This window comes from Alligator sinensis, unplaced genomic scaffold (genome assembly GCF_000455745.1).
Source record: "Alligator sinensis unplaced genomic scaffold, ASM45574v1 scaffold360_3, whole genome shotgun sequence".
In the NCBI taxonomy this organism is placed as follows: domain Eukaryota; kingdom Metazoa; phylum Chordata; order Crocodylia; family Alligatoridae; genus Alligator; species Alligator sinensis.
The window spans coordinates 2,039,326-2,052,048 of record NW_005841977.1 but is presented as its reverse complement, the minus strand read 5'-3'; the positions used below and the strand labels follow the sequence as shown (position 1 = coordinate 2,052,048).

Here is a 12,723-nt window from a genome sequence, read left to right as displayed (position 1 = left end):
CATTTTACACAAGACAATATAAAACTGAAAAAACAAACCAAAAAATCCTAAGCTGAAGCAATGTTAAGTTTACAGTTTTAAACACATGAAATAAGTATGATTCTAGAAGCAAAGACAACCCATCTACACTGCACATATTGTACATTAACGTCCAAACTGTACTGTCTCGTCAGTCTAATGAGAAATACCAAATTATTTCTATACAATGTAAGTTAATGTTGGTATGGGAGTGGTAATTTTTCATGTCTTGACCTTCTTTTTTAATTGTACAGCTTTAATATTTTAATACTGATTTGGTTTTAAATTTTGGTTGCTTCCTTTTCTTAAAAAGGAAAGAGAAGGAGGAGAAATGGAAAAATAATGGTGTGAGCCTTAGAAAAAGTAACTGAAACTCTTTCTACAGGCAGGCTGCAAGCATATGGGATTTTTATTAATTATCAAATTCACTATATACTAAGAGTAGCAACATCAAAAGCCCCATTTCCCTGATTCTATCTATAGGATGGAGAAAAATTTTATTCACTATCAGGTTTGGCAGAGAAGGAAGATGGGGATAGTATACTTTTCCTTACTTGCATAGTCTACTGACTGAATGGGCTTACTTCCCACTTTGCAAGAAGTCTCACCTCTAGAATGAGCTCAGAATGGAAACTTTTAGCCATGAGTAAAAATAGAATTTATGGAAGGGTGGCCTGGACTGTCCTGTTTTTAAACCCTTTGTCCCCTGTCTGTTCCTGAATGAGGACCAGACTGCAAAAAATCTGTTTTTTCAGTTCATTGGTGGAAATGAATGTCAATCAGTTGTCCTCATATTGGCTGTGCCTAGAGGAAGGGCAGTGCACAGCCAGGAGGAGCAGAGATCCGAGCCAGCCAGGGAGGGATGGAGGGAGGGAGGTGGAGGATCCCAGAGGCTGGTCCCTCTGCACCTGCGTAAGGAACCGTGGTTATGGTGCACGTGCAGGCACAGTGAGAGCTGAGGCTACTGCGTGCATGAGATCCCTGACCCTGGGCTGGGCATGTGCAGGTGGCAGCTGAGCTACCAGGCTGAGCAGTTGGTCTGCATCACCCCCACCCCGCCAATGCCCACCAACCCCATTCAGCTCAGCTGTGACCAGAATGTGGCCAGCACAGATTCCCAGGTGCTCAGCGTCTGTCCTGAATGCTGATGGGGGGGGGGGAGGTGAGGTCCCTGTGCAGTGTGTGCCCCTGACTCCTAAGTGTGGAGCTGGGCTAGAGTGAGACTGGATCCCAGTGAGGAGAGGGTGGGTTTCAGCCTCACCCCTGCTAAGCCACGTCCTCTCAAACCTGGCCTGCCTGGAGAGAATGGCAGAGCTGTGGGATATGTAAAACCATGATGCAGGGGGAGGGAGGTGAGGCTCCAAGCTGGCTGAACTGCAGAGCCTCAAAACTTGCTGCTGATCCTAGCACTTGCTCTCCCTTGTGTCCCAGGGTGCCATGTGTTCATCAGCATGGGGTTCATGGACTAAATAGTAGTCTTTCTGTGGTCTTTTTATGGTGGCTTTGCCCCTTGCTGCTGATTGGCCAAGGGGCCAGGGGGCCCCACCTCCTGCTGCTGATTGGCCAAGGAGGCAGTGGCCCTGCCCATCACCAAGGGGATGCATCAGCAGCCACCCTAATTTACAGTGAAAGTGACTTAGAGCCTAGCATATAATACTATCATTTTTAAAAAATTCTCCAAGATATAACTGAAAGATAAAACATTAAGATTAGAATTTTAACTATGGTCACCAAATGACGTATTTTTCTTAAAGATCTAAGCATTAGCAATATGAGATGACAAATTAAATAATTCTTGGTCCCTTGCAGATCACATAAATTGCAAAGGTGACTTACTAACAAGTAAATCAATAAAAAAATAATTACATACTCCAAACCACACCCAATTCCTTTGATGGAGGAGCAATAGGAAGCTTTCCCCTACAGCAGGGGTCAGCAACCCCTGGCACGCATGCCGAGCATGACACGCAAGGCCATTTTGCTTGGCACACCACCGCCAGCCCAAGCTCTAAGCAGCTGCTGCCAGCCACAGATCCCAGGTTTCTCCCAGCAGGAGGCAGGGAGGCTGCAAGCCCTGCTGCAAGCAGACCAGGCTCCGTGGGCCAGCTGCAGCTGGGAGGCTGCAAACAGCTGCTCCGGGTGCCGGTATGTCGGCACTCCGGCACCTTCCAAGGTAGAAATTGTGTTTTTTTCAGCACTCCAGCCAAAAAACGTTGCCTACCCCTGCCCTACAGCCTTGTCTAAAATGTTACTTTTAGACAAGGTCTAAAAGTTTAGTATTCTTCAAATTTTCTTATTAGTATTGATGCAGCTCTCAGAAGAATATAAACAAGTAAAACAAACTCTTCATTTCTACTAGGCTATTTGGCACAGATAAAGCTGCACCAGTGCTTGTGAAATGGTGGGAAATTTTAAGAAAAATGCCTATGGAGACACTGTGGCAGGGTTGGGAAAAGTACCCTTGACTGGGTACTCCCCTAACTGAAACTGGCCTGCAGTGTCACTGCCTCTAGTATCTACTTGCCCACCACAACTTGATGTTGGGTTTGCGATCTACAGAACAGGAGGCAGTTCACCGTGATGACATGTAATCTCTTTATAGGCAGGATTTACACTTGTGATAGGTAAAGGCCAAAACAATTCAAAATTAGGACCTGTCCCTATAAGGAACAGCAAGGCTTGCTGGCTCAGTTCCCTGCCAGCTGGGACCTCCACCACCCCTACACTCCCTCCACAATCCACCTGAATTACAACTGAAATAAACACAACAGAACAACAGGAGCCTTGTGTCCCTCTTACCCCTGTCTGGGAGTGTTGCAGCCTGGCAGCTTCACTTTCTCCTCCTCTCCTACTCCTTCCAGTCTCCACAGCTGCTTATCTCCCCGCCAGCACTCCTGGTGGCCATTCTGCTAGCTTCTTCACCAGCTGACAGTCAGCTGCCCCTTAGGTAAGTGTATGTCCCTGGGACTTCCCTTAGTTCCACTCCGGGCCAGGTTTTCTCTCTCACCTGGTAACCAGCAGTCTCCCTGCTCCCGCCCTAGGATGGAGGGAACATCTGGGGCTGGAGGAGGGGTGTACAGCCTTCTCTCTCACTCTGCTACACTCCCCCCATGCTAAGTTCTGCGCCCCCCACTCAAAATCTTAGTGTCTGTTCTTTGTTGTCCTGCCTCCTTTCATCTTCGGAAGATTCTTACTGGCTGCGGCTTTGCTGCTTCCTCTTCATGCCTACCTGAAAAGGAATCGGCGACTGTTTTCCGCCCCTGGCCTGTGTTCTTCCTGGAACTTATAGGGCTGTAGTGCTAGAGCCCAACGTGTCAGGTGGGCGTTATCAGACTTTGCTATTTGTAGTCACTTTAAAGGCTCATGATCTGTGATCAACTTAAACTTCCTACCCAGGAAGTAGTACCAAAAGAGTTCAATACCCCATTTGATTGCTAGGCATTCTCGTTCAATGATGGAACACTGTCTTTCAAGCCCTTGCAAATTCCTGTTGGTATATGCTCTGAGCTGATCCCCGTCAGGGACTGTGACAACGCAGCCCCAAATGCTGTCCCAGAAGCAAAGGGCAAGGCAAACGGCTTATTAAAATCTGGTGTGCAGAGCACTGGTTTTTTGCATAAAGCTATTTTAACTTCCGTGAAGGCCTGTTGAGCATCTTCACTCCACACCATAGGTTTGGATCCTCATTGCTTTGTCAGGTCTGTCAAAGGGTCAATGAACTTGGAGAAATGGGGTACAAACTTGCAATAATAATTGGCTAGTCCCACAAAAGACTTTACCTGCTTCCTCATCAGGGAGCCTCATACATGTTTAGGGCCTCCACCTAATCTACAAGGGGCTTTATCTTGCCCTGCCCTACCAAGAACCCCAAATATTTTGTTTTTCTTTGTCCTAAGATGCACTTACAAGGATTGGCAGTGAGTCCCACCTTCCTAAGTTCCTCTAATATAGCTTGTAGGTCTCCTATGTAGGTCTCCTATGTAGCTTGTAGGTCTCCTATGCCAATCGTTTGAGAATATAACAACATCATCAATATAGGCCGCAGCTCTTGACTGATGTGTAGCAAGGATCTAATCCATAACACACTGGAACATTGCCACTGCCCCATTGAGGCCAAAGGGCATTCTCTGAAACTCCAATAAGCCACACGGTGTCCCAAAAGCTGTCTTTTCACAATCCTTGGGCACCATGAGTATTTGCTAAGAGCCTTTAGTTAAATCCAATGTGGAGATACGTTTGGCTTGGCCTATTTTCTCCAGCATTTCCTCAACTGTTGGCATGGGAAAAACATCGGATTGGGCTATTGCATTTACCTTCCTAAAATCTATGCACAGACTTAGGGACTCATCTGGCTTTGGCACTACCACTAACAGGCTGTACCACTGGCCTCTCAATTCCCTGATTATCCCCTTTCCCAACATCTATTCAATTTCTGCTTTTATCTCTTCGTGGAGGCCCTGGGGCAATCGTTACCAATGTTTGTATACTATCTGGCCCACTGGGGTCTTAATCACTGCAGAACACGTTGTCAAATGCTTGCACTGGCTCTCATAACTGTTCCTGCTGCTCTTTTGTAAGGTGCTCTCCCATGGGCACATGGGTATCTTTCTTTCTTAGTGTTTTTTGTTCTTCTGATGGTTCCAGCTCTAAAGGGTTTGGGTAGGGAGCCATCAACCAGCTTTCCTGATCTTTCCATTTCTTAAGTAAATTAATATGGTAGCGTTGGAGCTCTTTCTTGTGTTCTGGACACCATACCTCATAATCCACAGGACCCACCTTCTGAACCATTTTGTACGGTCCCTGCCATCGTGACAGCAGCTTGCTCCCCTGGTCCAGGAACATCACCAAGACTTGATCACCCACAACAAAAGCTCTCTCTTGAGTTCTATGACCATAATCATGTCTTTGCCCATCTTAAGCCTTGCGTAAATTGTCCTGTGCTAACTGATGCGCTGCATGTATCTTTTCTCGCAATCCTACCACATAATTTGGGACCATGGTCACACCACTGACCCAGTTCTCCCACCCGTTCTTAACCACATCCAGGAGACCCTAGGGCTGGTAACTGTACATGAGTTTGAACAGGGGAAAACCCTGTTGAAGCCTAAGGAGCTTCCCTCATGGCAAACAGCAGTGGAGCAAGCACCTGGTCCCAGTTACGAGGATCACCTTGAATGGCATCCCTTATCATTCCCTTCAGAGTCCTATTAAACCTCTCCACCAGGCCGTCTGTTTGAGGGTGATATATGGTAGTCCACAACTCTTTGATGTGCAAGATACTGCATAGGCCCCACATTACGTTAGACGTGAAATTGGTCCCCTGGTCTGTTAAAATTTCCTGAGGGCAGTCCTACCCGAGAGATCCACTTCATCACTTCTGAGGTTATTTTAGGGGCCGTCACAGATAGTAGTAGTACTGCTTCGGGGCATCTTGTGGCATAACCCATAATAACTAAGACAAACTGATACCCTGCTGTGCACTTGGGGAATGGTCCTATGATATGAAGTCCGATCTTATTAAATGGTTTTTCAATTATTGGCATCAACATGAGTGGCACGTGGGGGGTGGTACTGTAGATACCTTCTGACAGGCTTGGCAACCACCAGAGAATTGTTCTACTTCCCTCTTTATGCCCAGCCAGAAAAAACAATTTACCAAATGGACCACTGCTTTCTCTCTCCCCAAATGTCCTCCCAGTGACAGAATATGGGCCACCCACAACAAGGGATTCCTATAGCTATGGGGTACTAGTATCTGAGTTATCTCTTCTACTTTACCCATCCCTTTATCAATCTGATAAAGTGTGTCATCCCTTACCTCAAACTGTGGCTTCTGCTCCATGAGCTCCGGTCCTATCACCTCCCAGTCCCAACTGGCTACATTATTCTCAGAGACGTGCCGAAATGCCTCTTCCTGCTGCTGGTCTGCCCTGAATTGTCCTTGACTGATCAGACATTGCATATCCAGCAGCTCTTCTGTGTCTTCACTTAGAATTTCTTCATCTCCCTCTTGTCCAATCAGTCCCTCATCTGGCCAGCTAAAGTAGTGGGGGCTTCTCAGCGTCCCAGGTTCAGAAGCTACCTCCTGCATTACCTCCTTAATATATGGCCAATCGCTGCCTGGTATCATCAGGTTTGGCAAGTCTGTAGCTAACCCTACCAGCATGTTGTGGGTTTTCCCAAGCACTACTAAAGGGATTCTCCAACGCTTATGTGGCATTCCCATGCAAACATATCATTGTTAGTGCCCCCACAGGATTCCCCTATACCAGGCAGAACTAACATGGTTCACACCATGGTCTGGGTGCAACCAGTGTCAACTATTGCCTGGAGCATCAACAATCCTAGTTTTATTTGCACTGTAGGCTTTAGAGGGCTTTTGTACCCTCCCCTACCAAAACTACAATCCATTTGCTCAGGCTTTTCAATAGTCTCTTTATGGTTATGATCAATCTGGGTGTCTCCTTCCTGGGCCAGTGTACTTCTCGCAGCTGTGGGCAGTAATTCACTCCATGACGACTTGCTCCACAATTATAACATCTATTTTGTTTCACCAGGCCATTCTTCCATCCTTCTCTTGTTCCCCCTGAGCAAGGTTCTGCAATTCCCCAACCTATGACCGAATAGGGGCTTGGGCCCTTCTCTCATCATGCACCTTTTTCCGATTTGCCGTAGGCCTCTACTATCTTCAGGGCTTCTGCTGCTGACCGTTGTTGATGCTGACGTACCCACTGTTGCATCTCTTCCAATTCACCGATAAATTGTTCTAACACTATTAAATCTAGTACTTTTTCCACGTTGTGTTTTTTCGGATTCAGCCACTTCCGTGCCAGGTCCTGGAGTAGCTGTAGTAGGACTCAGGGTCACTTCTCATCTGATGTCATCTTCTCCCAAAATCTCAATCTATAGTTTTCCGCGGATACTGCTAGGTGGTACAAGATCACTGCTTTTACCGTCTGGTAGTCCTCAGCTTCTTCCCATGATAGACAAGGCACAGGCAGTGTACAGAGCTCTATTAGTAGGGGACCCAACTGATAGGCCCGCTTGGCTCTATCCCATCCTGCCGCTGTGGTCATCTTTTTGAATGCCTCCAGGTATGCCTCTGGGTCTTCCCTGTACATCAGCCGAGGCATGTGGAATTCCTCCATTCTTCCTCCTGGTGCCACAGCAGCTTCCATCATTTTCTCATTGAGACATCTGTTGGTCAACAGCAGCTTGTGGCCTCATTGTCTTCTATTCTAAATTTCAGTAGCTCATCTATCTGTTGTTGCTGTCCCTGCAAGATTTACAGCATGGTCTCTTGCATCTGCCAAGTATTCATACTCCCAGTAGCAGTTGGCATTGCCTTCCTCTGAGCAGGGTTTGAGATTTCCTGGCCAATGTACCAAATGCGGGTACTTGACTGGGTACTCCCCAGACTGAATTTGGCTTAGGGATGTCACTGCCTCTAGTATCTATTTTCCCACCACAACTTGATGTTGAGTTTGAGATGTAGAATAGGATGCAGTTCACCATGACAACATGTAATTCCTTTATAGGCAGGATTTACACTCATGATAGGTACAGTCCAAAACATAATTCAGAATTAGGGCCTGTTCCTTTAACGGATGGAAAGCCCGGCTTGGTTGTCCTGTGAGTCTGAGCCCTGAGTCTGAGCCCTGCAGCCCTGGGCCCTGCTGGCTGGGACCTCCACCACCCCTACACTCCCTCCACAATCCACCTGAATTACAACTGAAGTAAACACAACAGAACAAGAGAAGCCTTGTGCTCCTCTTACCCCCATCAAGGAGTGCTGCAGCCTGGCACCTTCACTTTCTCCTGCTCTCCACAGCTGCTTCTTATCTCCCCATCAGCACTCCGGGTGGCCAATCTGCTGGCTTCACCATCTGATAGTCAGCTGCCCCTTAGGTAAGTTTATGTCCCTGGGGCTTCCCTTAGTTCCACTTGGGGCCAGGTTTTCTCTCTTACGTGGCAACCAGCAGTCCCTCTGCTCCCCCTTGTGCTAGGGGAAGCAGCTGGGGCTGGGGGCAGGGGGCAGAGCCTTCTTCTCCCTCATTCTGCTACATGCACAACCAATTAAACGTAAATGTCCAAGCAGTTAAACTGTTAAGTGACTTTCAGTCAAGAAAAATGAATTTATTCATAAAAGCAGTTTGCCAAAAAAAAAAGAAAGAAAGAAAGAAAAAGTTTTTTTATGAGGAATCCTAGAACCAAGACACAAACAAGGCCTCTTTTCTATGGATCTGGCCTGGTAGGGTCATAGCCCTCACAGTTCAGGACTGTTCTCTATTAGTATTTTGTCCCATCTAGTTTTAAAATATTCTGTATCATGTGAAAGCTACGAAAACATAATTTTGTTTGTTACTAGATGAAATTCAAACAACCATTTCCTACAAAAATTGAAAAGTTAAGTATTACATTTTTACACAATACGTTTTCAATTAACTACTGGTACAAAAATAAACTGCCCAGCCCTGTGAACTAGCAATGGTAGCAGAAACTCTAATAAGGGAAATCCAAAATATCTTCCAATTGCCTTAACAGGGATGTGCTTCATTTTGAACGCAAATATATACCAATTTTGCAGAAACACAGGGAAATATATATTCTCAATTACTTTAGAAGTATACAGTCAGAAAAGACAGATATTTACATCACCACATTAACTACAGTGCTATTACTGTACTGCTCTAATAAGTCCTTAGGCATTCTAAACCCCTGTCTCATGTCAGTCTCACATTTAGCAGGATAAAAATAAGGTTTCCATTAGAATATATAATTATAGGCATATTATAATAATAGACTTCTCTTTTATTAAAGATACTTCCATAGAAGGCTTTAAGAGCTTTATGACAATTGGCTAATTTAAAAATCACAACCGCCCTGTGAAAATGCATTATGGTCCACATTGTACAACATGGATATTGTTCACAGAAAAAAGCAACTTACCCAAGATCACCTAGTGATCAAGTATGGATCGGAAATTAGAACTCCTGGCTCCTGGTCCCATATTCTGTCTACCTGATAGCCTATCTTAGCCTTATGGACAATTGTTTTGTGTACATAAAAAGCAATTACTACACAGCAATGATAAGAGTGAGTTGTGGTGTATGACAGTGTGTGACTATGGTAAGCACTATGAGCACATTTTTATTTGTGAACAAAACCATTTTAATATAATTTACCAGCACTCAACTATAAATAAAAAAATCTTCCTGCCAAAAACATTTAATTGTTATGACTGAATCTAGTAAACGCTGAAAAATCTTGGTTTTTAATTTAATTTCCAAGCTACTGTTAAATGTAATAAACTTCTTAAACAAGCTCTCTACTTTCCTAGATTGCTATAAGCAAAATTCCCCTGGCCCTCTTTTCTCCAGAAGTCAATGACAACCTAAGGAAACCTTGGAGTCATTCCAAATTTCTGTCAAGAGACTCTGAAATAACTTCTAGGAATATAATTTTAGTCCTATTCAGTATCTTGATTTCTGCATACTAGATAACACCTGTTTCATCTGCACATTGTATACTGTCTAGACTGCAGAAGCAAGATGTAAGTAAAACTGGTTTTGGCTAGTAAGTTGTGGGCAAACTAATGGACTTACACTGGTTCTTTATGTTCACCAGCATAAGAACCTGCTTTGTGTGGTATGAAAAGGGTCTTTCATCAGACAGTTATTGCCTGTAAAAGTGAAAGGCTACTTCATTGTGGTACAATTCTCTGCTCCAGTTTTATTCCTTTCTGAGTGAAAGTGCCACTGTATTAGTTTTGTAACTTGCCAGCCCAACCCAGTTAGTGTAACATTTGGATTCTTTCCTTACAAAGACAAAGGACCATAAAACTTCAGTTCAGTGTACTTAGCACAGAAAAGGAGTTTCCAAAGTTTCTATTTGCTTTAAGGAGATGTTATTTTTATACAGTGAATTTCCATGTAAGAATTCAATATTCCTGAATACAGTCTTTGAAAAGTATCTAATTGCCTCATATCCTTTGCAAATGCTGTGAAGTGAAGGAATAAGCCATGAGACAGAAAGACACTTGAAGTAGATCCATCATAAGGCATTTACCACAAAGGGCTGTGTATAAATCAGATAATGGGAGATACCCTTATTATAAGACCTTATGACTTTGGCATACATTGCTAGATCTCATCTGAGTTGGTTTAAAAATGCAGAAGACTCATTTCCCCTTTTACTAAACTATTACATTCTAGTTCAAGGTCAACTGAAATCTACCTAATGTCTATTCTAATGGAAACAGGAACTGCTGGCTTGCATTTCCATTTATTTGTCCCTGAACACTGTCACCTTGACATTAAGAGGACAATAATGGATTGTTGAATTCACTCAGGTGCTGAAATGTGTTATCAAATGCTTAATTTCACGTCAAGTCTCTACTAGCAAGTAGAATGAAAAAATTACTTGCCACTTGAAACACAGATCTCAGTTTTCCAAAATAGTTATGTTGTGTGCACAAGTAAGTGCCTGTAAGTCTAAATACCCAGTATTGTGCACCTACAATTATGCATCTGTCATTTTAGGCAGCCACTTTTAAAAACTAAATTACCTAGACAGAAGTTAAGATTGGGATTTCTAAAAGCACCTACAGGCATTTTTATGCATACAAGTCCCACTAATAAGTGAGATGAAATTAGGAGCCTAATTCTTTGAGGCTCCTCTGAAAATCTCAGTCTTAAATCATAGCTGTAAAAATAAAACATAAACCAACACTAGGATACATACATTTTTCCATTATTAAAGGAAAAAGGTATCCTTTATCTAATAATTCAGTGACAACTGTGAGTGTTCAAAGTCCTTGCCCTTATAGGGGACAGCTAATGAAGTAACATTACAAAAACATTAAAGATCACGTATATGCAAGAGTATGTTCCAATTATTACTCATTATATTTTCCTCCAAAGTTCTAATTATTTTTCATCAGTACCATTATTTCTGAATTACTGGTTAGATAACTCAGACAGGAGATGTACTCTGATTCAACAAGACATTTAAATATCTGAATTACTCTACTGAAGTCCAAACTTGGGTTTTAAATAAGTACATGTGTGTTGTTGCCTTGACAATGTCACATTTAGGCAATAAAATGGGAACCAAGTTCAGAAGCTATTTCATTACTTCTATGAACATTAACTCATGTTGGTAACCGAAATTCTTTTTAAGAAAAAAAAAGGTACCAAACACTTAAGCATGTGTGTACACAGTATCTTATCTTTGTCTCTTTTAAGTCTAAGTTCCTTTAGGCAGGGACACTGTCTTCCTTTTAGTTTTATATGACATCAGGCACATTGTCAGCCTTCAAATAATAATCATGAAAGTTCTTGGCAAACCAGGTTTTCTAGAACGGTTGGCTGATTTCTAAAAACACAGTTGTACACAATGTGAACAAGGACTATTAGCCCATGATAATTGAGCTGAACCTCTTCTGCAGAGAGCAAATGAGTCTATAGGCTGTCAATCTAGTGCTTATCAGAACAAAATTCATAATTAACTCATTTTTAAATGAAAGAGCTTTATTTCAAAATTTCTAATAAACCTTCCTTATAGACAAATGAAGGAAAGGCAGCAGGCTGTCTCTTAAACAGGACTCCTTTTCTGCCTGCACCATTGGTTAAACACATGCAGGATGAACGGCTACATTCATATGTAGTTTCTGCATAAAGGGCCAGCAAAGGAAGTGTGTTCCCAAAAGGAATTTCCTAGAGCGGTTGAGGTCAGCTCATACTGCATGGACCAGCTGACTGGGAACTCGAAAACTAGGCCAGAAAAGAAGGAACTGTTCTGTTCAAAGTCTGGTGGGATTTATTTACAGTCCCCATCTGTTCACATACAGACTGGCACGCAGAATATCAGCATCTATGCTGGATAGTTAGGAAAAGCCTCAGGATATTTAGGTGTCACAGCCTTTTATGCCAAGGATGTCTGTTCACATCACTGAAGAAGCCAAATACTTATAGCTCCAGAAGTGTTCTTAACAACAAGAACATTTAAGGGCCTTTATGAGATTATTACAGCCAGCCGCTACACACCCACCCGCTTCCATTTCACTACCGCAGGTCCCATTACACTTCTTCCCCCTTGTGCTTCCTGGCTGCAGGCCGGGTTACACACCTGCCCCCTTCCATGTCATGACTGCAGGCCATCCTCTCCACTTTTTAGGATGCTTCTTCAGCAGGTGCATCCTCGTATGGCCTGGCTATAAACCGCACTGAAATCTCCCATTCATTCACAATCCTATTGCAAAAAACAACAACTTGCTGTCATTGTTCCCACCACCCCTGTCCTGGATCTTTTTGTCACCCGGGTCTGAAACCGCGGTTCGTAGCTACAAACTACTAGGCCGGACCTTGTGTGCGGATGCCTGCCTCTCGCCTCTCCCAGCGAGGGCTCTCCCGCCGTGCGCACAGCACGCGACCAGGACCCTCCGCAGAATGGGTGCCAAGGCCTCCCACCGCCCATCCCCGCCCAGCGGCACCAAAGCGCCTGGCCCTGGAAGCAGAGTCCAGAGAAGGCGAAGGGAGGAAGGAGAAGGAGAGCCCCGGCCTGGGGCTGCACCGAGGAGCACTCAAGTCACCCCAGGACGGGCCCATGAGGGGCGGCAGCGACCGCCGCCACCCAGCTCCTGGGCTAAAGCTTGAGACCCCGCTGGGGCCGGCCCCTGCGGGCAGGATGTGAGCGCAGGCCCCG

The 12,723-nt window shown here is 44.3% G+C and overlaps 1 protein-coding gene across 4 annotated transcripts in view; it reads right to left on the bottom strand.

Moving 5' to 3' along the window:
* The window catches only part of LOC102371551 (sulfate transporter), a 48,617-nt gene that overhangs the window by 17,758 nt on the left and 18,136 nt on the right, over positions 1–12,723 (bottom strand). The window contains exon 1 of one of the 4 annotated variants that reach the window (XM_025200851.1): positions 12,383–12,485. The exons of the other annotated variants lie outside the window; for them this stretch is intronic. The gene's annotated coding sequence lies outside the window, so the exon portion shown is untranslated. Of the gene's footprint in view, positions 1–12,382; positions 12,486–12,723 lie in introns of those variants that run through there. 4 annotated transcript variants of the gene reach the window in all.